General features: G+C 44.0%; 2 long non-coding RNA genes across 2 annotated transcripts; both read right to left on the bottom strand.

The window, feature by feature from the left end:
• Positions 1–10,837: 10,837 nt before the first annotated feature.
• Positions 10,838–12,150, bottom strand: LOC127319576 (uncharacterized). Its single transcript, XR_007862573.2, has 3 exons — positions 12,069–12,150; positions 11,110–11,183; positions 10,838–10,940 (listed from the first exon to the last, which is right to left on the bottom strand). It is a non-coding gene; the product is annotated as an uncharacterized lncRNA (long non-coding RNA).
• Positions 12,151–16,511: 4,361 nt separating this feature from the next.
• LOC127319575 (uncharacterized) lies at positions 16,512–20,128 on the bottom strand. Its single transcript, XR_007862572.2, has 4 exons — positions 20,032–20,128; positions 19,073–19,146; positions 18,795–18,903; positions 16,512–16,912 (listed from the first exon to the last, which is right to left on the bottom strand). It is a non-coding gene; the product is annotated as an uncharacterized lncRNA (long non-coding RNA).
• Between the last annotated feature and the right edge of the window lie 1,365 nt (positions 20,129–21,493).

Here is a 21,493-nt window from a genome sequence, read left to right as displayed (position 1 = left end):
CCGGTATTCCATGTAGGCGAACCACTTCCCTGAAAAACAATGAAGCAATGTGTGAAGCATCATCGCTCTTATGACATGGTATGAAATGAGCCATTTTAGAGAACCTATCCACTACCACAAAAATCGAATCATGCCCATGTTTTGTGCGTGGTAAACCAAGTACAAAGTCCATGCTTATGTCCGACCAAGGTGCATATGGAATGGGTAAAGGCATGTAATGATGTAGCCCCGCTCACCAACGACACTACATCAAGGCCAACAAGTCCCCCAAGTGGACCATTGACAAGGGCTCGAGCTAAAGCTCTACATGACAAGGTGAACTAGCTCCTCACTACCCTCGATCTCGATACCCCATTGGATGGAATGCTACCTCATGCCGAAACACTTTGTGTTATTAGGTACGTGGAGCATCAAGACCACGGAGAGGACGATACGTCATGGTCAAGGAAAGGAGAGGAGCAGCTGATCGGGAAGATGTACATGGAGCTGGACCCGAAGTCGTCCGAAGAACGCAAGGAAGAGAAGATGAGCGGCTAGTCCAGAATCCGGTCTGACCGGCCTCCTGACCGGGCCACCCAGTCCAGAATCCGGCTGACCGGCCGCCTGACCGGGCCACCCGGTCCACAACCGGACCCCCAACCGGTGCCATCCGGACGCCATCTCGGGGCCCCAGAACCTCGCCCGGTTACTGCCTGGTCCAGGATCCGGTCACCGACCGGACTGCCCGGTCCCAGGTCCGGTCCAACCGGCCCCCTGACCGGCCTGCACGACTAAAGATGCCTTTTCGGCCCGAAACGTTTTCCTTTGTACCTTTTCGGCCCGTGTCGCCTTGTACTGCTATATAAGCACCCTGGACACCCCTTTTACCCCTTAGACTTGTTTAGAACTCAAACCTAACTTTGATCGCTTAGTCTCCCTTGGGTATCATCCCTCTGTAATCAAGGCCACCCTTGTGGATGTATGAATTTGGTAGTGAGAGATTCTAGTGTATTCACTCTCTCTCCCACTCCTTGATTCGTCCTCCCCACCGGTCTCTCCTCTCGGAATTCTACCTCGAGTCTCTTCCGGGCGGATTCTATTGGCACGGTCCATCGAGTCGTGAGGGTAAGCATCGATTGTATCGGGTTGGTGTGCGTGGATCTTCGTGTGTTCTTCGCGTTCTTCGTGTTCTTCCGCCTCTCCCCCTCTTTCCCCCTTTGATTCTTGGGTCATTCGCGAGATCGGGCCACAATCGGGGTCTTAGACCTCATCATGTAAAGACCATATGGATTGGTTGTAGACTTAGCTTGTAAGCACGTTGTGCACCGTCGGCAAAGGCGTTCCACGTCGCGGTACATTCTTGGCCAATAGTAGTGGGTTGAGAGCATGGCATATGTCTTCTCTCGTCCAAAGTGACCCATAAGACCACCTCCATGTGACTCTTGCAAAAGCAACTTACGAAGAGAAGACTCGGGAATGCAAAATCTTGTTAGCTTTAAACAAGTAGCCATCATGCAAATAGAAATCATCAAATCCTCGGTCAACGGAACACTTTGCAAAGATTGGTCCAAAGAAAGAGTCGGAAAGGTAAAGTTCTTTGATCTCCTCAAGACCCAAAATGTGAAACTCCAAGCGGGTGAGTAGAAGAGTATTCTTGCGGGAAAGGGCATCCGCAACCACATTTTCCTTGCCCTTTTTGTATTTGATTACATAAGGGAAGGACTCTATGAACTCAACCCACTTAGCATGTCTCTTGTTCAAATTGTGTTGACTTTTCAAATACTTCAAGGACTCATGATCCAAATGGATAACAAACTCTTTTGGCCAAAGGTAATGTTGCCAAACTTCAAGAACACGAACCAAAGCATAAAGCTCCTTGTCATATATAGGATAGTTGAGGCGTGCGCCGTCCAACTTCTCGCTATAGTATGCCACGGGTTTTCCATTTTGCATGAGGACACCGCCAATTCCAAGGCCACTCGCATCACATTCTATCTCAAATGTTTTAGCAAAATCGGGAAGAACAAGTAGTGGTGCCTCGGTGAGTCTCTTTTTCAATTCATCAAAAGCGTTTTGTTGTGCTTTGCCCCAAACAAACGGAACATTTTTTTAGTAAGCTCATTTAAAGGGCAAGCGATGGTGCTAAAATCTTTTACAAAGCGGCGGTAGAAACCGGCAAGGCCATGAAAACTCCGAACTTGACCAACATTTGTGGGAGTGGGCCAATTGTGGATGGCCTCAATCTTGGAAGAATCAACTTCAATCCCGTTGGCGGAAACCACAAAACCAAGAAAAACCAATTTGTTTTGAGCAAAGTTGCATTTTGGGAGGTTGGCAAAGAGCTTCTCGTGGCGCAAAATGCACAAGACTTCTCTCACATGTTGAACATGGTCCTCGAGAGTTTTGCTATAGATGATAATGTCATCAAAGTAAACAACCACGCTCTTGCCAATGAGTGGTCTCAAAATGTGATTCATAAGACGCATGAAAGTTGAAGGAGCATTTGAAAGACCAAATGGCATGACGAGCCATTCATATAGACCAAGCTTGGTCTTGAATGCCGTCTTCCATTCTTCACCAATTGCCATGCGAATTTGGTGGTAGCCACTACGCAAATCAATCTTAGAGAAAATGGTGGCACCACTCAATTCATCAAGCATGTCGTCTAAACGCGGGATGGGATGGCGATAACAGACGGTAATGGCATTGATGGGGCGACAATCCATACACATCTGTTGCGTCTCATCCGGTTTAGGCACAAGAATCACGGGAACGGCACAAGGGCTAAGGCTTTCTCGAACGTACCCTTTAGCGAGGAGGTCTTTTATTTGGCGTTGAATCTCCTTGGTGTCTTCGGGGTTGGTGCAGTATGCGGCGCGGTTTGGAAGGGGAGCGCCGGGTATGAGGTCGATGCGGTGCTCGATGCCCCGAAGCGGTGGTAGTCCATTAGGTAGCTCGTCGGGGAAGACATCTTGGAACTCTTTCAAAAGAGACAACAAAGACGAAGGAATGTTGGTTAAGTCGTTAGTCTCCGACGAGAGGCCCATGCAAATGAGCACGTAGTGTATGGTGGTGGATGGGTTGTCTTTCACTTCTCTCCACTCACTTTTTGTGGCTAAGAGGACACTCTTTCTCTCACTCATATGTGGTTGGTGGCGCTCACTCTCCTTTTGGTGGGTCGCTCCCTCTCCTCTCAACTCACTATGGTGGGTGTGGTGTTGTGCCCTCGCTAAAGCCTTCGCATTGTCGGCGATGATTTGGCTAGGAGTCATTGGGCGAAGCTCGAACTTCTTGTCCTTGACCTTGAAGGTGTATGCATTGGAATAACCATCATGTATGGCCTTCTTGTCAAATTGCCATGGGCGGCCAAGCAACATGTGACACACGGTCATGGGTACCACGTCACACTCAACGGTGTCTTCATAGGGGCCTATCTTGAAGTTGACGGTGACGGTGTGTTGTATCTTGACATTGCCCTTGTCACTCAACCATTGGACATGGTATGGATGAGGATGTTTGCGAAGTGGGAGGTTGAGCTTCTCGCATAACTCGGTGCTTGCCAAGTTGTGGCAACTCCCACCATCGATGATGACCTTGATTGACTTGCCACCAATTCCGGCTCGAGTTTGGGAGATGTTGCATCTTTGGTCTTCCATAGCTTGGGGTTGAGTGGTGAGCACTCGAGTGACCACAAGTGAAGGGCTTGGGTCGTGTGTGCATAAGAGAGGGTCTTCTCCACTTTCTTCATCGTACTCTTCCTCATTAGCAACGACGGCTTGTACTAGGGCTTCATATTCGCCCTCACTTAGCGTCTCTATGTCACCATTCTCCATAGTGATCATAACCTTGGTGTTCTTGCACTCGAAGGACTTGTGACCTTGAGTGCCACACTTGAAGCAAGTGACATTGGAGGGTCCCGTAGAGGCTTTGGAGGAGGCGGTGGATGACACCGTTTGCTTCATGCGACTTTGGATAGTAGGTTTGTTGGAAGGTGTAGAGGATGCGGTTGGCTTGACGCTTGTTGTGGGAGTTGTTGTAGCAAGTTTGGAGGCGAAGTATTGCTTGGACTTCGAGTACTTGATGTCCTCATTCACTTGACGCTCGGCCTTGGAAGCTTGGTGAACCAACTCAACCATGTTGGAGTATTGTTGGAACTCCACAATCCTCTTGATGGGGTAGTTGAGGCCATTGAAGAACCTAGCAATGGTTTGGTTCTCGGACTCTTCGATGTTTGCTCGCATCATAGTTAACTTCATTTCCTTGGAGAACTCCTCAACGGTCTTGGTGCCTTGCTTCAACTTTTGGAGCTTGTTGAAGAGATCGATCTTGTAGTGTGTAGGGACAAAGCGAGCTTGCATCTCCTCCTTCATATCTTCCCAAGTGTCAATTGGAGGTTCACTCTTTTCTTCCCTTTGAGTAACAACTTGTTCCCACCATGTGTTGGCATACTCTTCAAACTCAAGAGAGGCCATGGCTACTTTCTTGGCACCGGAGTAGTTGTGGATGCGGAAGATCTTGTCAACCTTGAGTGCCCATGAGAGGTAGGCCTCGCCATCGTCTTCACCCTTGAACTTTGGCATGTTGAACTTGAGCTTTCCATACATATTCTCTTCATCTTCCATGTTCCTTCGGCGAGGACGGAAACCTTCATCTCTTGCGGCTTGGGGTGGTAGAGGAGGTCTTCCACGACCAACCATGGCATTGGGTTGGCGGTGGAGTTGAACACTAGCTTCACTTGGCTCACGTTGATGATGTTGTTGCGGGTCTTGACGAGGTTGTTGGCGTTGTCCAATGATGGCCCTCTCATCTTGATCATGTTGTGGTTGTCCTCGGCCCCTTTGGTCATGGCGAGGATGATTCCGGAGATCACGCCTTGGTGGATCTTGGTGACCTTGGTCTTGAGCATCAACATGGGCTTGACGATGAGGTGCCGGTTCCATGTTGTGGAGGAGGTTGTCGTGGGGTTGGTCGTCATGCCCATGGTGGGCATGGCGAGGCGCTTGATGACGATCTTGGTGAAGAGCTTGTTCTTGTTGAGGATGTTCATGAGGACGAGCATGGCGATGGAACTCTCCGCGCCTTGAGTTTGAGCGAGAGTCATCTTGACGAACATGCGGGCGACGAGGTCGATGATGATCTCCATGCCTTGAGTCGGAGCTTGAGGAGGAATGGAGATCATGGGAGTAGTCACCGTGTGACGAGGTTGATGACGATGAGGAAGTAGAGCGATGGCGACGTCGATGTCCCAAGTTGTTGATGGCGCGCTCGAGGCTATCCATGCGCCGTTCCATGTTTGCATCATTGGCCGTCACTTGGTCATGCAAGTTGTCTGTAGCTTCACGAAGAAGATTCATATCTTGGTTCACTTGGCCGAAGTTGTGGGCCACTTCTTCATATTGCTCGTCGATGCGTGTCTCGAACAAGGTTAGTTGCTCCTTGAATTCTTGGCGTTGCGCCCATAGATTGTGTTGGGTAACCAACCTCTCGGTGTTGCGGAGGACTTCTCCATCCCTTGGCTCATCTCCGCTCCTATCCATGATGGAAAGACAAGAACTATGTTGTTTGTGTTAGTGGAAGGAGACTACCTCGCACTCTTACCGAGGTAAGATAGTATTGAGGCAATCAACCAAGCCAAAGGTAAGACCAAGTGTATCGGGACACACACAAAGGCACATGCAAAAGCTAGCAAATATGGTGTTAGGTGTGGATGGTGGAAAGCCAAATGATGAGATCCAAAATCGAGTATGTTGTTAAAAGTGGGTAAGGTCCAAAAATCAAGTGTCAAAGTGAAGATCACTATAAACACGGAAAAATGTGGAACTCACACACGAGATGAACGGGGTTAGTGCAACCAAGGTACGAGCGGAAAAAGGAAAAACCCCTAAGCAAGGGTGATGTAGCCCCACCCAAGGTCGACACTACATCAAGACCGACAAGCCCTCCTCGTGGTCCAATGACACGAGCTCGAGCCCAAGCACTACGCCAAGAGGTGAATTCGCTCCTCTCTACCTATGACTTTGACACCCCCTTGGTTGGCTTGCTACTTCATGCAAATACCCTATGTTCAATTAGGTACATCGACCAAGACACAAGCCATGGAGACCAAGACGTTGGAGAGAGAGCTGGAAACGATGAAGATGGAGCTACAACGCCCAGGCCGGAACTTCCGCCCCCCAGGACCGGAACTTCCGGCCAGATTCCCCCAAGAAGCCCCCAAGATGCCCAGCGCGCAGGAAAAAGCATCGGACCGGAACTTCCGCCCCGAGGGACCGGAACTTCCGCCCAGTCGGAACTTCCGCCCAAGTTCCGCCCAAGTTCCGAAATTACGCGAAAACAACACTGGATGTTACTGCAAGGAAATGGACGACTTTCGGAACTTGGCCGGAACTTGGCTGGAACTTCCGGCCGGGCCGGAACTTCCGGCCCCCAGGACCGGAACTTCCGCCCCTAACCGGAACTTCCTCCCAAGATGTCCGGAACTTCCGCCACCGCGAACTTCAGCATAGCACTACTTTTCAGCGTGTAACTTAACTCTTCGCCCCCCACCTATAAATAGCCTAGTTGGCTCATATCTGAGATTAGACTTGATTTGAAAGAAAACCTGAGCTTAGCTCACCCTTGTGGGAACCCTACCTAGATCTATGATCTTGTATCCCCACCCGGGCTCCTTATCAACTCGTGAAGATCTCTTTGGTGACTTCTACCGTTGTTTGATCTTTTGCTTGCACTTCTACCTATTTGGTCTTTTGCTTGCACTTCTATCAAACCTTCCGGTCTTTTCGCCCTTCTAGATCTCCCGAGCTTTGATTTGTCGATCTCTTTGCGGGACTTCTACCGGAAGGTCTTTTCCTGCAATCTCTATCGAGTTGGTGTTTCGAGCCAACGAGGGAAAACTTGAATTGTGTGCGTGTGTGTGTTGTATCCCCGCGTTTCCCCCACGTGTTCATCGCGTTCATCCACCTACCCCCACGAATCCCTTCAAATCCGTGAAGATCGGGCACATCCCTGGGCTTAGCCCTTATCATATGGTATCAAGAGCTCCTTGGTTGCCACGGATTTGACCCCCACACCCACCAATTCCACCAATTTCGCCCAAAAAAATTTCCAAAAAATTTTCCCAAAAAAATAGCCCCAAATTGGCCTTGGTTGGATCTCGCGATTTGTTGAGTTTTTGGTGGTTTTGGTCCAATAGAAACTTGTCTTTGGTGTTGATCTGCAATTCCCCCACCTTCCCACCGCTCTTAGTGCCAAATTTTCCACGAATTCGAAGATTTTCGGCCCGGATTTCCGCCCAAATCGAAGAACAGCCCGCAGATCTGATTGCGACCGGAAGTTCCGCCCGGAAGGACTGGAAGTTCCGCCCGGGGACCGGAAGTTCCGCCCCTCAGGACCGGAAGTTCCGCCTGGCCGAAATTTTGACAGCTTTCTTCGTTTTTCGTTTTGGCACTAACCCCTTGTGTTTAGACTTCGTTGTGTGTGCCATTTCAGCTACCACTAAGCTTCCGCAACATCAACTACGACGACGGCACCCCGAGGATCCAAGCGGTTCATTTGACACCTTCCACCATAGCAAGTTCAACATCGTCGGCCACCGTCATCAAGTGGTATAACTTGCCCCCTAACTTGTAACTTTAGCTTCCTTTGCGTACCTTTCCTATCGAGAGTGGCTTTCTAGTGTTGCGAAGCATTGCGCAAGCGTCCCGACCGTGAGGGTGTGCGTGTGTTGAGCAAAGCTATGAAGCAAGGTCGTGTGAAAAGATAGGCAAAAGAAGTGTGACATACTTACATAGATAGTGAGAAAAAGAAAGCTTCTAAGCATACAAAAAAAAGGGAGAAAAAGAAAAATAAAAAGAGTGTGAGTGACACCTATACACAAAAGAGTCCAAAGCTTATAAGCAAAAGAGAGAAAAGAGAAGAGAGGCGTCTTGCGCAAATCTTGTTGCTTCTCAATTTTGCAACCAAGCCACGGTCTCTCTTGCGTTAGAGTGACACCGAGCTAGTAGTCTTCGTTAGGACCAATTTTGTTCGTGCTCATTTTTCCGTCGCGCTAACCCCATTTTGTCCCACGCGTGTGTTCCACCTTGTGTATGCCTTTTGTGATCACCGCCTTTGACTTGTGACTTTTGGATCTTACCCACTTTTGACAATAGACTTTTCGTTTGGTTCTTCCATTTGGCTTTCCACATCCATACCTAACACCATATAGAGTTTTGTTTTGTGTGTGTGCATACATATCGGTTATTCCTCGACTTGAAACACCTTTTCGATTTTGGTTTGCAAGTTTTGATACTTTTGGTAGTTTTCCTAACCCCCACAACATAGTTCTTGTTTTAGTTTGTAACCATGTCTAGTGGAGAAGGGAACCAACTACCCATGACGAGGCATCAACATTGGATCGCTACTCAAGCCGTCAACAAGAGCATACATGACCTCACGGCAAGGATGGATGAGACCGTCTTACGCTATGAAGAGCGAGCTCAAGTACAAAGAAGGGACCTCAATGTCCAAGTGCAAGACCTCCATGACAAGCTTGATGCTCAAGGTCATGAGATGAAGACCACACTCGCTAATCAAGGTCAACAAAACATGGAAAGCATGACAAGACAAGAAGAAAGGTTGGCACGCCTTGAGCAAGCAATTTGTGGGGACCCCGGACTAGCTGTCCGAAATACCCTGTTATGTATACAGTTCACGTTCCCATGATCAGTGTGCCGTGAACACATAACCGAACTGATATCAAATTACATCATCCTTTACAAAACGAAATAAGAAAGTTACAATAAGGTCACATGACCCATCTTTACAAGATAGCCTCAAAGGGCCTAATCTAATCATCAGAGTAGCAGAATCGCTTCAAAGAACGTAGAGCCCAAGTCATACGCCTTAACCCTACAGTAACCGATCGGGAAGACGTTCCTAGCTCGCATAGACGTCGTCAACTCCTTCTTCATCTGTCGAAGTCCTCCAGGTCTGGCCAAGTAAATAGCCAGGGACAAAGCCGTGAGTACATTTGAATTGTACTCGCAAACCATCAAGAAGGTGATAACAATTCTAACTAAAGAAGACAAGAGAGGAAGAATAGTTTCTCTGGTGGATATAGCATGTGAAAGAGAATAAATTTCTCTTGTGGATATAGCATGTGAAAGAGAATAAGTTTCTCTTGTGGATATAGCATGTGAAAGAGAATAAGTTCCTCTTGTGGATATAGCATCCCACATCACAGTTGAAGGGGACACTAAGAGGGTGCTAAGACATTTCTATGACATCTCTATATCTTTGTTAAAGATGATACTTCAAAAGATACCTTATGACATCTCTATATCTTTGTTGAAGAAGATACTTCAAAAGATATCCTATGACATCTATAAATCTTTGTTGAAGAAGATACTACAAAAAATTTCCACAACATAAAACACTAGGATGGGGTAACCCAATTTATTTGTCCTTCCCGACCATCTCCATATGGTCGACACAACCTTTCCCGTACCCTTCCGGTACTTCAAAACAAGTTCTTTTCTTTCATTTGCCAAACCATTTTGTAAACCAAAACTCATCAGGCTAAGCAACAGCCATTCCAACCGTCCATGACCGCAGACGCGGCTATTCGAATAGATTTTACTCTGCAGAGTTTGCACACTTTCCCCACCTCTATCCGGATACCTATCGTGTGGGCATCATCCCCGCATAACAACATATGCCACGACGGATACCCGAACATAGCCTTTCGCCCATTCGACTTAGCAAGAGGTCCTACCCTATGGAGTATGTACCTCCCCGGCACCGTGGCAGCTCACCTCCTCTAGAGCGTGGCTCCACCGCCAAGCCAGGAGACCCATAGTGTCTTCCGGACGGGTCAGCCCCGAAGGCCTCCCGTTATACTATTGTCCCAACCATGACAACCCGGACTCGGGGGTAACCGTACCCTTGTATAGTTGTGCGGTGCCTCATGCTAAGAAGAACAAACGTCAAGCTAAGCTCCGTGCCCACGTTGGAGTAGCTGTGGTTGCGCGGGTTAATTGTCACGGGTGAATACTTAGACGCCAAAGTTTTCATAAACAAGATTCTCTTTCCAACCATCTTTGCCAAGATCCTTTTCTTTCATAAACACACACTTAGGTAAGTCCAACTCACCCAAGGTTTTCCAAAAATTCTTTTCAACAAGGTATTTTTCCAAGGGGTTCCCAACCTATGGTTTCATGTAAGAACTAAGAGACAACAGTGGCATGATGCCAACCATCATACCACTAAGGAGGTGATAAATGAGGTCTCAAGGGGATCATACATACTTAGGATAAGCATGCATAGGGACAACATAAGTAGTATGATTAAACAAGGGTCATGATGTTAATCATCATGCCACTAAGAAGATGCTAATATATGTGGTCAAGGGGGCATACATGCTTAGGGTAAGCATGCATGTTGTCAACATAAGAGGGAAAATACTTTCAGATTTGTGGTGTTAACCAACCAACACTAATAGAAGTGAGGGTGGTCAACGATATTTGACATACCTAAGGTAGGTAGGCATACTCATCTCAAAATGAGAGTACACCAAGATCATGATGTTGTTACTACTACACTCACAAGGGGTGTAGGAGTGAATCGACAAGAAGTGTCACATGCTTAAGGTAAGCATGTAACTCAACAAGGTAGGATGGCATAGCCATGATCAACAAGTATACCAACAATTACTAAGATGATCATGAAGTATGACCAAGAGAATCATCATGCTTAAGACAAAGCATGCATCGACAAGATAAAGAGACTAACACACACAAGATCAAGAGACAAGAGTAATAATAATGTGACAACAATATGAGACACGTCAATCAGAGATCAAGAGATGGCTTGCCTTGGCTTATTTGTCCCTGGACTTCTTCAACTTCATCAATATAAGAATACCAACAATATAAATAAAATCCTTGTTCGATCCACTTCTTCTTCTCCGGAATCGTTCGCATCTATCGTCGGAAAATATAAAAGGAACACAATCAATCACATTGCACCAATCATAACAAGCATGCAACATTCAACAATCAACAAGCAATAGCTAACCACCTTACTACGGGCTAACATACAAAGAACTTATAGATACTACAAAGCAACTAAAAGAGAACCCATTTTATTTACCTAGTAAAGGTATGAGAGTATCATAACTTAGCAATTGCCTCTCTCGGTATCACCATGGCACAACTAAGTATCCCCTGGTAGATAACACCATAAAGAGGACAAGTGCATTAGTTGGGCATTACAAACATTCATATTATATTTTGAAACATTTTTGGAAAATCGGGAAATCATTCTCTCTATTTTGTAAAGCTTACACAACACTACACAAGAATAGGAAGTAAATGATATGCCACACCATTTGAAGACTTAAGCCAAACAATAGAACTAAGGTTAAGTTGCAGAGGTTTTGTTTTGCAAGAATAAAACATTGGTTGACCAATTTTTAATACAAAGAGGTGGTTAGAGTTTTCAAATAAATCAAAAAGTTTTCCTTCAACAACCTATGTCACACATACACATTACTAACAGTAACAAATATGCATGAACAGAGACTAACACTATTTTTCCTAGATGGCCAGTACTAATACAAGACTAACCCAATTGGATTCACTCAAAAATATTAAACCTACAAATTTAGGAATTTGTTTGAATCTGGCTGTACAGAAAACAAGATCTGTAAGCCATAAATCGTAGAAAAATCCTAAAAATATGAGACCACTGGCATTTGAAAGATATTTAACCAGAGATGCACACACAATTGGATTTGGGTTCAAATTGTTTCTGAAACTCTCACAAATCGATTGACAAGATTACTGCATGTCTATACCATTTGCTTTACCTCTGGAGTTACAAAACAGATAAATGCTTGAAACTTGTTGGAGAAGATTAAGAAAACAATCAGTAGTCCTACAGAATTGGAATCACTCAATTAGGTTCAAAAATGGATTTTTGGGGATTTAAAAGCTAACACCCATGTCTGCAGAACACCCAGAAAAAGTTTAATTCACCACAACTCGTACATAAATCATAAAAATATGAGGTCAGTTGCATCTGAAAGGTATTGGAAAGCTGGTTCTTACCCAATTGGTTTCATTCCAAAATTCGTCCCCAAGCTCCTGATTTAATTCGACAAAGTCAGATCTGACCAGATCTTGATCTGTGAACCATTTCAGTTTCATGAGGTCAATCGAAGTGAAACCACCGCTAAAATGTAGGTATTGAAGAGGGCTTTCACACAAAGTTGAGTTTGCTCAAAAAGGTTTTGTAAAACGGAACTTATTTAACACACAGTGAATCTGCATGTTTACAGAACTTTATTTACCGTGGAAAATCTGTAACGAATTTGAGGGTGAAACCGACGCCAAGTTGTAGATCTTTTCAATACCTATCCGCGGAACTTTGAATCACTCGATTTGGCCCTGCACACGAGTTTTGGCGGATTTTACAAAATCGTACAGAATCTGAAACAGCAAGATAGCAGAAATTACTGCAGGGATTTGGACGAACTTTGCTCAACAACTTCAGATCTGAGGATAGCTCAAGCTACTCCATGCTTGGACCAACATGCACCTGCATCAAGATCCAATCTTAGCAAGGGAGGAAGAAGAAGAGGAGAGAAAACCATCTAGGATTGGGGAGAAGAAGGAGAGGGAGGCTCTCATGGTGAGGAGGAGCTTGAGGGAGGAGGGGAGCTTCATCTTGGAGCTCTTTCCATGGCCATGGCCGGCCATGAAGCCTTGGGGGAGCAATATTTCGTGGGGAGAGGTAGGAGAAAAGTGTGAGGGAGTAGAGGAAGGAGTGGGGAGTGAAAAGAAATGAGGCAAAGGAGGAGGGAGTGGCCGGCCAAGCTCTTTAAATAGAGGGAGGATGATTGGCTGCCTCCTTTTTGATTGGCCAAGGTGGGTGGCTGCCCATTTATTGATTGGGTTAGGTGGGAGGCAAAGCTTGTAGAAGAAGGAATGAAGATGAAGAAATTTCAGCTCATGCATGCCAAGAGCTTGGCATGGCCGGCTAGTTCTTGTCATTACAAGTGGACAAGCCAAGTGCATATGTCACTTTATGCAAGTCGACCAAGGTTGAGTGTTGGGATGGTTGGCTAAAAGTGGCTTGATGATGTCTTTAAAATAGGAAGAGAGATGAAAAGAAACATTGGTGCCAAGTTTGAAGAATAAAGTAATTTGATCAAATTATTAATTTGGCCAAGAGATGATGGTGGTGATGGAGGTTAAGACAATTGTAGAGCAAGACTAAGAGACATTGTGAGTGAAGTAACCATATACTCACAAGGATGAATATGGTGACATAAATTATCAATTCCTAAGGTCAATGTGATGATGGAAATGAGTAGCGGGCTGAGGGGGGCATGATGAATCATAAGTTGTTCTTCAATTAAGAGGTCAAATGGGAGTGGTTTGAAATACTCCCTGAGTCTACGGTTTAGTTGAGGGGAGTTTATTTGAAATGTATAGGACACACCTCAATTTTCTAGGGACAAATGGGAATGAACTCAAGTGGAATGGAATTTGAAAATGTTGAGAGAAAGTAGTTGGAACATAGGAGTTCAAAATGTCCTATTTACTTTCTCAAGTAAAGTAGAGTTTTTTCTCATTTGTAAAATAAACAAGTGAAAAACAAGAAATGGTATATGTACCATTAACAAGCTTTTTGTTAAAACAAAGCAAAATAGAAAGTAATGTTTTTAGAAATCAGTACTTGCTAGAAATGGTATGAAAAACAAAACCCATTACAGTTCTTTATTTTCTTTGAAGAAATATCGTGAAAAGAGTTTAATAAAACTAGAAGTAGTTTTGTGATTAAAACTAGAGAAGGAGAAACAATAGGGTTTTTGAGAAAGGAAACTTACTTAGGGAGGAGTGTTCTCAAGAGTAGATGGTGGCTACAAAATGTACCCATCATTCCCACTCTTGGTTTTATGAAGATTTAACTTGAATAAAACAAGAGGTGAAAGTGAAGGAAGTGATCTTGGGGTTAAACATTGGATAGGGTACGAGATCAAGTGATTATAAGAGTTGCAAGTGGAGGATGTGACATGTAAGACGTGGAAGTTGCAGAGGGTGTTGCACAGATGAGATCCATGCATTTAGGTCAACTAACAGTGGTGATTGTTAGATATCAACTACCAAAAATTGGAATCCTTGAAGCGTGACAAAACAGGTTGTTGACTTGGCCTCAAAATCAACCAGGATGAGTGGGTATAAGAGAAGGATGTAGCAAGGGGTAGATGATACCAAGTTTTGAATTAAGGATGATTTGAGCTAGATTATCACAAAGAGGAATATCAAGATGGTACACTCAAGTTGCCATCAGGAGAAGGGTTTGATGTAGTAAGAAGGAAAATAATTCTTCCTAAGCCACACATGTGTTTTATTTAGTGATTTGCTTGTTTAACCACTAGAGGTGTTGTTCTTAAGGGTAGCTCAAAACAAAACTCAACAAGCAAATCAAGACAATTCATCTACCAACAGATCAAGGCAATTCATCTTAATTAGTCTATAGAAAAAGTTTTTGTTCCCCCTAATTTTTGCATTATGGACAAATAAACAAGGTTGCAAAAGTTGGGGTGTTACAGCTCTTCCACCCTTAAAATAATCTCGTCCCGAGATTACTAAGCGTAGAACTAGAGGGGTTGTAAAGTTTAACTAAAGTTAGACTCCATTCTTCTGTAGATGTGCCATTGTTGAGAAGGTCGTTGCTTCATCCTCTGGGAGACATGATGGATTCCTGCCGATGGCGAGCTTCATGAAGAGGTTGACTACTCGATGCAGGTGTTAGATCTGTAGCTTCTTAATAATCCTAGCGGGGTTCATTATTCTAGGAGAGTTAGTGCACTCCATCGGTGATTTAGCAGGGTTGAAAACTTTTTGGAATTAACTTTAAATTTTAGTGGAAGACGACGAAGTCTTCCACCCTTAAAATTGTTCATAGGGGGGGTTTAAAAACTCTAAGCTTCGGTTACGGGTCTTGTCGGTGTTTTCGAAGAAGTGATCTTTCTCTCGTCTTGTGTTGAAGCATCTTCAGGGAGCGAGGTGCAGTCCACAACTTCAAGGGGAGTTAGTGCATCCCAAGTTTCCAACGGTGTTTTAGAAAGGTTTAAAATTTTAGGGTCAGCTCCAATTTTTAGTGGAAGACGAAGTCTTCCACACTTAAGATTTTTCATCGAGGGCTTCAGAAAAACTCTGAACTTCTGCCTTGTGGCTCTGTCTGGGGCTTCTGAAGAAGTCGTCGATCTTCCGTAATCAGTTGAAGGAGCTTCAGGAGCTTCTTGAGTCTTGAGGTATCTTCAGGAGCTTCACTTGATGAGGACCATATGAACCATGTGTTGTAGCTTGGCTTTGACGCTATTGTCCTCTCAGCTTGTTAGACGGTGTGTTAGAGGGTAGTTTCAAAAGGTTATACTTGAAGCTAGCGCGATTATACTCCAAGGTTAGACCAAGTTAGTATGGCTTCTCGCAGAGATGCAGTCAATCTTGAAGGTACTGGCTTCTGCTTCCTTGGCGTAGTATAGATGCTTCAGTTGATCTTGAAAGTAGTTGTCAAAGATAGGGGTCTGGGTTAGTTTTTTCCGGCGGTTGAAAACAACTGTTAACAAGGCTAACTTCTCCAAAAACTAGCAGTTAGCATTTTAACGGCGAGGTAGATGAGGGTGAAATCATCTTAGGGAGGCTTCCTAAGTTGGTTTAACACACTAAGAGGGTTTTTCACACCGAAAGACCAAGACAAACATACAACAAACAGACAAAAACACTCAAGGCAGCACACTAGGGAACTACAAGCAATCATCACACCAGACATGGTACTCTAAGTACCCAAGGGGCCTAATACGCGGGGGTAGCTCAATTAAAGCGATTGAGTTTGTCCTATCCATCCTATAGGTTTGGGGTTGGTCAGGTATGTGGACGTCTTCAGGTTGTTGACATCGTCTTCAACAAGGATTCTCGAAGCAGAGGGTGGTGATGCGGCCTGGTGTTGAGTCGTCGATGTTGAGGTAGAGGATAAAACTGTGTGGTCTTCTTGCTCAACATCCCAGGGACGTGAGGTCTTCGAAGGGGTAGCTGTTGAGGTCCTCCTGAAGTCGAGATATTCTCGTGGCTGGCCTAAAAATTACTAGTCAAGAATTGAGGACTCGATCCCTGGCGACTGCAAAAGTGCAAGTCCACGGAGGAACAAGGTCAGCTCCTTGACATACTTTGGTGACAACCAAAGACATGATCTTATTATTCTTTTATGTGCACACTAAGTCGGCCTCCAATCTTCAATAGCTGTCGTTGGAGATTCATGAGTCTTCCTGAGGGATTGATGTATCTTTGAGTTCGAGTCTTCGGTCTGAGTTGGGGACATCGCCCAATATGTAGGTTTGAAGTGGATGAGACAATAGAGTAAGAATTTTTAAACACTTCTATAAAGCGGAGAGATAAGAATTTAGAAGTTTTGAAGAAACAAGAGGAGTAGAAGCTATGCTTCCGACTAAAGAAAGAATTTGTTTGGTAAATAGTTTTGCCCAAGTACTTGTTTCCTAACTAACGTCCATGCTAACTAAGGTCTCCTACAGTCAGGATGGCTCTGATACCAGCTCTGTGGGGACCCCGGACTAGCTGTCCGAAATACCCTGTTATGTATACAGTTCACGTTCCCATGATCAGTGTGCCGTGAACACATAACCGAACTGATATCAAATTACACCATCCTTTACAAAACGAAATAAGAAAATTACAATAAGGTCACATGACCCATCTTTACAAGATAGCCTCAAAGGGCCTAATCTAATCATCAGAGTAGCAGAATCGCTTCAGCAGCGTAGAGCCCAAGTCATCTGCCTTAACCCTACAGGCAACTGACTGGGAAGACGTTCCTAGCTCGCATAGACGTCGTCAACTCCTTCTTCATCTGTCGAAGTCCTCCAGGTCTGGCCAAGTAAATAGCCAGGGACAAAGCCGTGAGTACATTTGAATTGTACTCGCAAACCATCAAGAAGGTGATAACAATTCTAACTAAAGAAGACAAGAGAGGAAGAATAGTTTCTCTGGTGGATATAGCATGTGAAAGAGAATAAATTTCTCTTGTGGATATAGCATGTGAAAGAGAATAAGTTTCTCTTGTGGATATAGCATGTGAAAGAGAATAAGTTTCTCTTGTGGATATAGCATCCCACATCACAGTTGAAGGGGACACTAAGAGGGTGCTAAGACATTTCTATGACATCTCTATATCTTTGTTAAAGATGATACTTCAAAAGATACCTTATGACATCTCTATATCTTTGTTGAAGAAGATACTTCAAAAGATATCCTATGACATCTATAAATCTTTGTTGAAGAAGATACTACAAAAAATTTCCACAACATAAAACACTAGGATGGGGTAACCCAATTTATTTTTCCTTCCCGACCATCTCCATATGGTCGACACAACCTTTCCCGTACCCTTCCGGTACTTCAAAACAAGTTCTTTTCTTTCATTTGCCAAACCATTTTGTAAACCAAAACTCATCAGGCTAAGCAACAGCCATTCCAACCGTCCATGACCGCGGACGCGGCTATTCGAATAGATTTTACTCTGCAGAGTTTGCACACTTTCCCCACCTCTATCCGGATACCTATCGTGTGGGCATCATCCCCGCATAACAACATATGCCACGACGGATACCCGAACATAGCCTTTCGCCCATTCGACTTAGCAAGAGGTCCTACCCTATGGAGTATGTACCTCCCCGGCACCGTGGCAGCTCACCTCCTCTAGAGCGTGGCTCCACCGCCAAGCCAGGAGACCCATAGTGTCTTCCGGACGGGTCAGCCCCGAAGGCCTCCCGTTATACTATTGTCCCAACCATGACAACCCGGACTCGGGGGTAACCGTACCCTTGTATAGTTGTGCGGTGCCTCATGCTAAGAAGAACAAACGTCAAGCTAAGCTCCGTGCCCACGTTGGAGTAGCTGTGGTTGCGCGGGTTAATTGTCACGGGTGAATACTTAGACGCCAAAGTTTTCATAAACAAGATTCTCTTTCCAACCATCTTTGCCAAGATCCTTTTCTTTCATAAACACACACTTAGGTAAGTCCAACTCACCCAAGGTTTTCCAAAAATTCTTTTCAACAAGGTATTTTTCCAAGGGGTTCCCAACCTATGGTTTCATGTAAGAACTAAGAGACAACAGTGGCATGATGCCAACCATCATACCACTAAGGAGGTGATAAATGAGGTGTCAAGGGGATCATACATACTTAGGATAAGCATGCATAGGGACAACATAAGTAGTATGATTAAACAAGGGTCATGATGTTAATCATCATGCCACTAAGAAGATGCTAATATATGTGGTCAAGGGGGCATACATGCTTAGGGTAAGCATGCATGTTGTCAACATAAGAGGGAAAATACTTTCAGATTTGTGGTGTTAACCAACCAACACTAATAGAAGTGAGGGTGGTCAACGATATTTGACATACCTAAGGTAGGTAGGCATACTCATCTCAAAATGAGAGTACACCAAGATCATGATGTTGTTACTACTACACTCACAAGGGGTGTAGGAGTGAATCGACAAGAAGTGTCACATGCTTAAGGTAAGCATGTAACTCAACAAGGTAGGATGGCATAGCCATGATCAACAAGTATACCAACAATTACTAAGATGATCATGAAGTATGACCAAGAGAATCATCATGCTTAAGACAAAGCATGCATCGACAAGATAAAGAGACTAACACACACAAGATCAAGAGACAAGAGTAATAATAATGTGACAACAATATGAGACACGTCAATCAGAGATCAAGAGATGACTTGCCTTGGCTTATTTGTCCCTGGACTTCTTCAACTTCATCAATATAAGAATACCAACAATATAAATAAAATCCTTGTCCGATCCACTTCTTCTTCTCCGGAATCGTTCGCATCTATCGTCGGAAAATATAAAAGGAACACAATCAATCACATTGCACCAATCATAACAAGCATGCAACATTCAACAATCAACAAGCAATAGCTAACCACCTTACTACGGGCTAACATACAAAGAACTTATAGATACTACAAAGCAACTAAAAGAGAACCCATTTTATTTACCTAGTAAAGGTATGAGAGTATCATAACTTAGCAATTGCCTCTCTCGGTATCACCATGGCACAACTAAGTATCCCCTGGTAGATAACACCATAAAGAGGACAAGTGCATTAGTTGGGCATTACAAACATTCATATTATATTTTGAAACATTTTTGGAAAATCGGGAAATCATTCTCTCTATTTTGTAAAGCTTACACAACACTACACAAGAATAGGAAGTAAATGATATGCCACACCATTTGAAGACTTAAGCCAAACAATAGAACTAAGGTTAAGTTGCAGAGGTTTTGTTTTGCAAGAATAAAACATTGGTTGACCAATTTTTAATACAAAGAGGTGGTTAGAGTTTTCAAATAAATCAAAAAGTTTTCCTTCAACAACCTATGTCACACATACACATTACTAACAGTAACAAATATGCATGAACAGAGACTAACACTATTTTTCCTAGATGGCCAGTACTAATACAAGACTAACCCAATTGGATTCACTCAAAAATATTAAACCTACAAATTTAGGAATTTGTTTGAATCTGGCTGTACAGAAAACAAGATCTGTAAGCCATAAATCGTAGAAAAATCCTAAAAATATGAGACCACTGGCATTTGAAAGATATTTAACCAGAGATGCACACACAATTGGATTTGGGTTCAAATTGTTTCTGAAACTCTCACAAATCGATTGACAAGATTACTGCATGTCTATACCATTTGCTTTACCTCTGGAGTTACAAAACAGATAAATGCTTGAAACTTGTTGGAGAAGATTAAGAAAACAATCAGTAGTCCTACAGAATTGGAATCACTCAATTAGGTTCGAAAATGGATTTTTGGGGATTTAAAAGCTAACAGCCATGTCTGCAGAACACCCAGAAAAAGTTTAATTCACCACAACTCGTACATAAATCATAAAAATATGAGGTCAGTTGCATCTGAAAGGTATTGGAAAGCTGGTTCTTACCCAATTGGTTTCATTCCAAAATTCGTCCCCAAGCTCCTGATTTAATTCGACAAAGTCAGATCTGACCAGATCTTGATCTGTGAACCATTTCAGTTTCAGGAGGTCAATCGAAGTGAAACCACCGCTAAAATGTAGGTATTGAATAGGGCTTTCACACAAAGTTGAGTTTGCTCAAAAAGGTTTTGTAAAACGGAACTTATTTAACAAACAGTGAATCTGCATGTTTACAGAACTTTATTTACCGTGGAAAATCTGTAACGAATATGAGGGTGAAACCGACGCCAAGTTGTAGATCTTTTCAATGCCTATCCGCGGAACTTTGAATCACTCGATTTGGCCCTGCACACGAGTTTTGGCGGATTTTACAAAATCGTACAGAATCTGAAACAGCAAGATAGCAGAAATTACTGCAGGGATTTGGACGAACTTTGCTCAACAACTTCAGATCTGAGGATAGCTCAAGCTACTCCATGCTTGGACCAACATGCACCTGCATCAAGATCCAATCTTAGCAAGGGAGGAAGAAGAAGAGGAGAGAAAACCATCTAAGATTGGGGAGAAGAAGGAGAGGGAGGCTCTCATGGTGAGGAGGAGCTTGAGGGAGGAGGGGAGCTTCATCTTGGAGCTCTTTCCATGGCCATGGCCGGCCATGAAGCCTTGGGGGAGCAATATTTCGTGGGGAGAGGTAGGAGAAAAGTGTGAGGGAGTGGAGGAAGGAGTGGGGAGTGAAAAGAAATGAGGCAAAGGAGGAGGGAGTGGCCGGCCAAGCTCTTTAAATAGAGGGAGGATGATTGGCTGCCTCCTTTTTGATTGGCCAAGGTGGGTGGCTGCCCATTTATTGATTGGGTTAGGTGGGAGGCAAAGCTTGTAGAAGAAGGAATGAAGATGAAGAAATTTCAGCTCATGCATGCCAAGAGCTTGGCATGGCCGGCTAGTTCTTGTCATTACAAGTGGACAAGCCAAGTGCATATGTCACTTTATGCAAGTCGACCAAGGTTGAGTGTTGGGATGGTTGGCTAAAAGTGGCTTGATGATGTCTTTAAAATAGGAAGAGAGATGAAAAGAAACATTGGTGCCAAGTTTGAAGAATAAAGTAATTTGATCAAATTATTAATTTGGCCAAGAGATGATGGTGGTGATGGAGGTTAAGACAATTGTAGAGCAAGACTAAGAGACATTGTGAGTGAAGTAACCATATACTCACAAGGATGAATATGGTGACATAAATTATCAATTCCTAAGGTCAATGTGATGATGGAAATGAGTAGAGGGGTGAGGTGGGCATGATGAATCATAAGTTGTTCTTCAATTAAGAGGTCAAATGGGAGTGGTTTGAAATACTCCCTGAGTCTACGGTTTAGTTGAGGGGAGTTTATTTGAAATGTATAGGACACACCTCAATTTTCTAGGGACAAATGGGAATGAACTCAAGTGGAATGGAATTTGAAAATGTTGAGAGAAA

This window comes from Lolium perenne, chromosome 5, assembly GCF_019359855.2.
Source record: "Lolium perenne isolate Kyuss_39 chromosome 5, Kyuss_2.0, whole genome shotgun sequence".
NCBI lineage: Eukaryota > Viridiplantae > Streptophyta > Magnoliopsida > Poales > Poaceae > Lolium > Lolium perenne.
The sequence above is the reverse complement of the archived record's forward strand: the minus strand, read 5'-3'. Positions and strand labels throughout refer to the sequence as shown.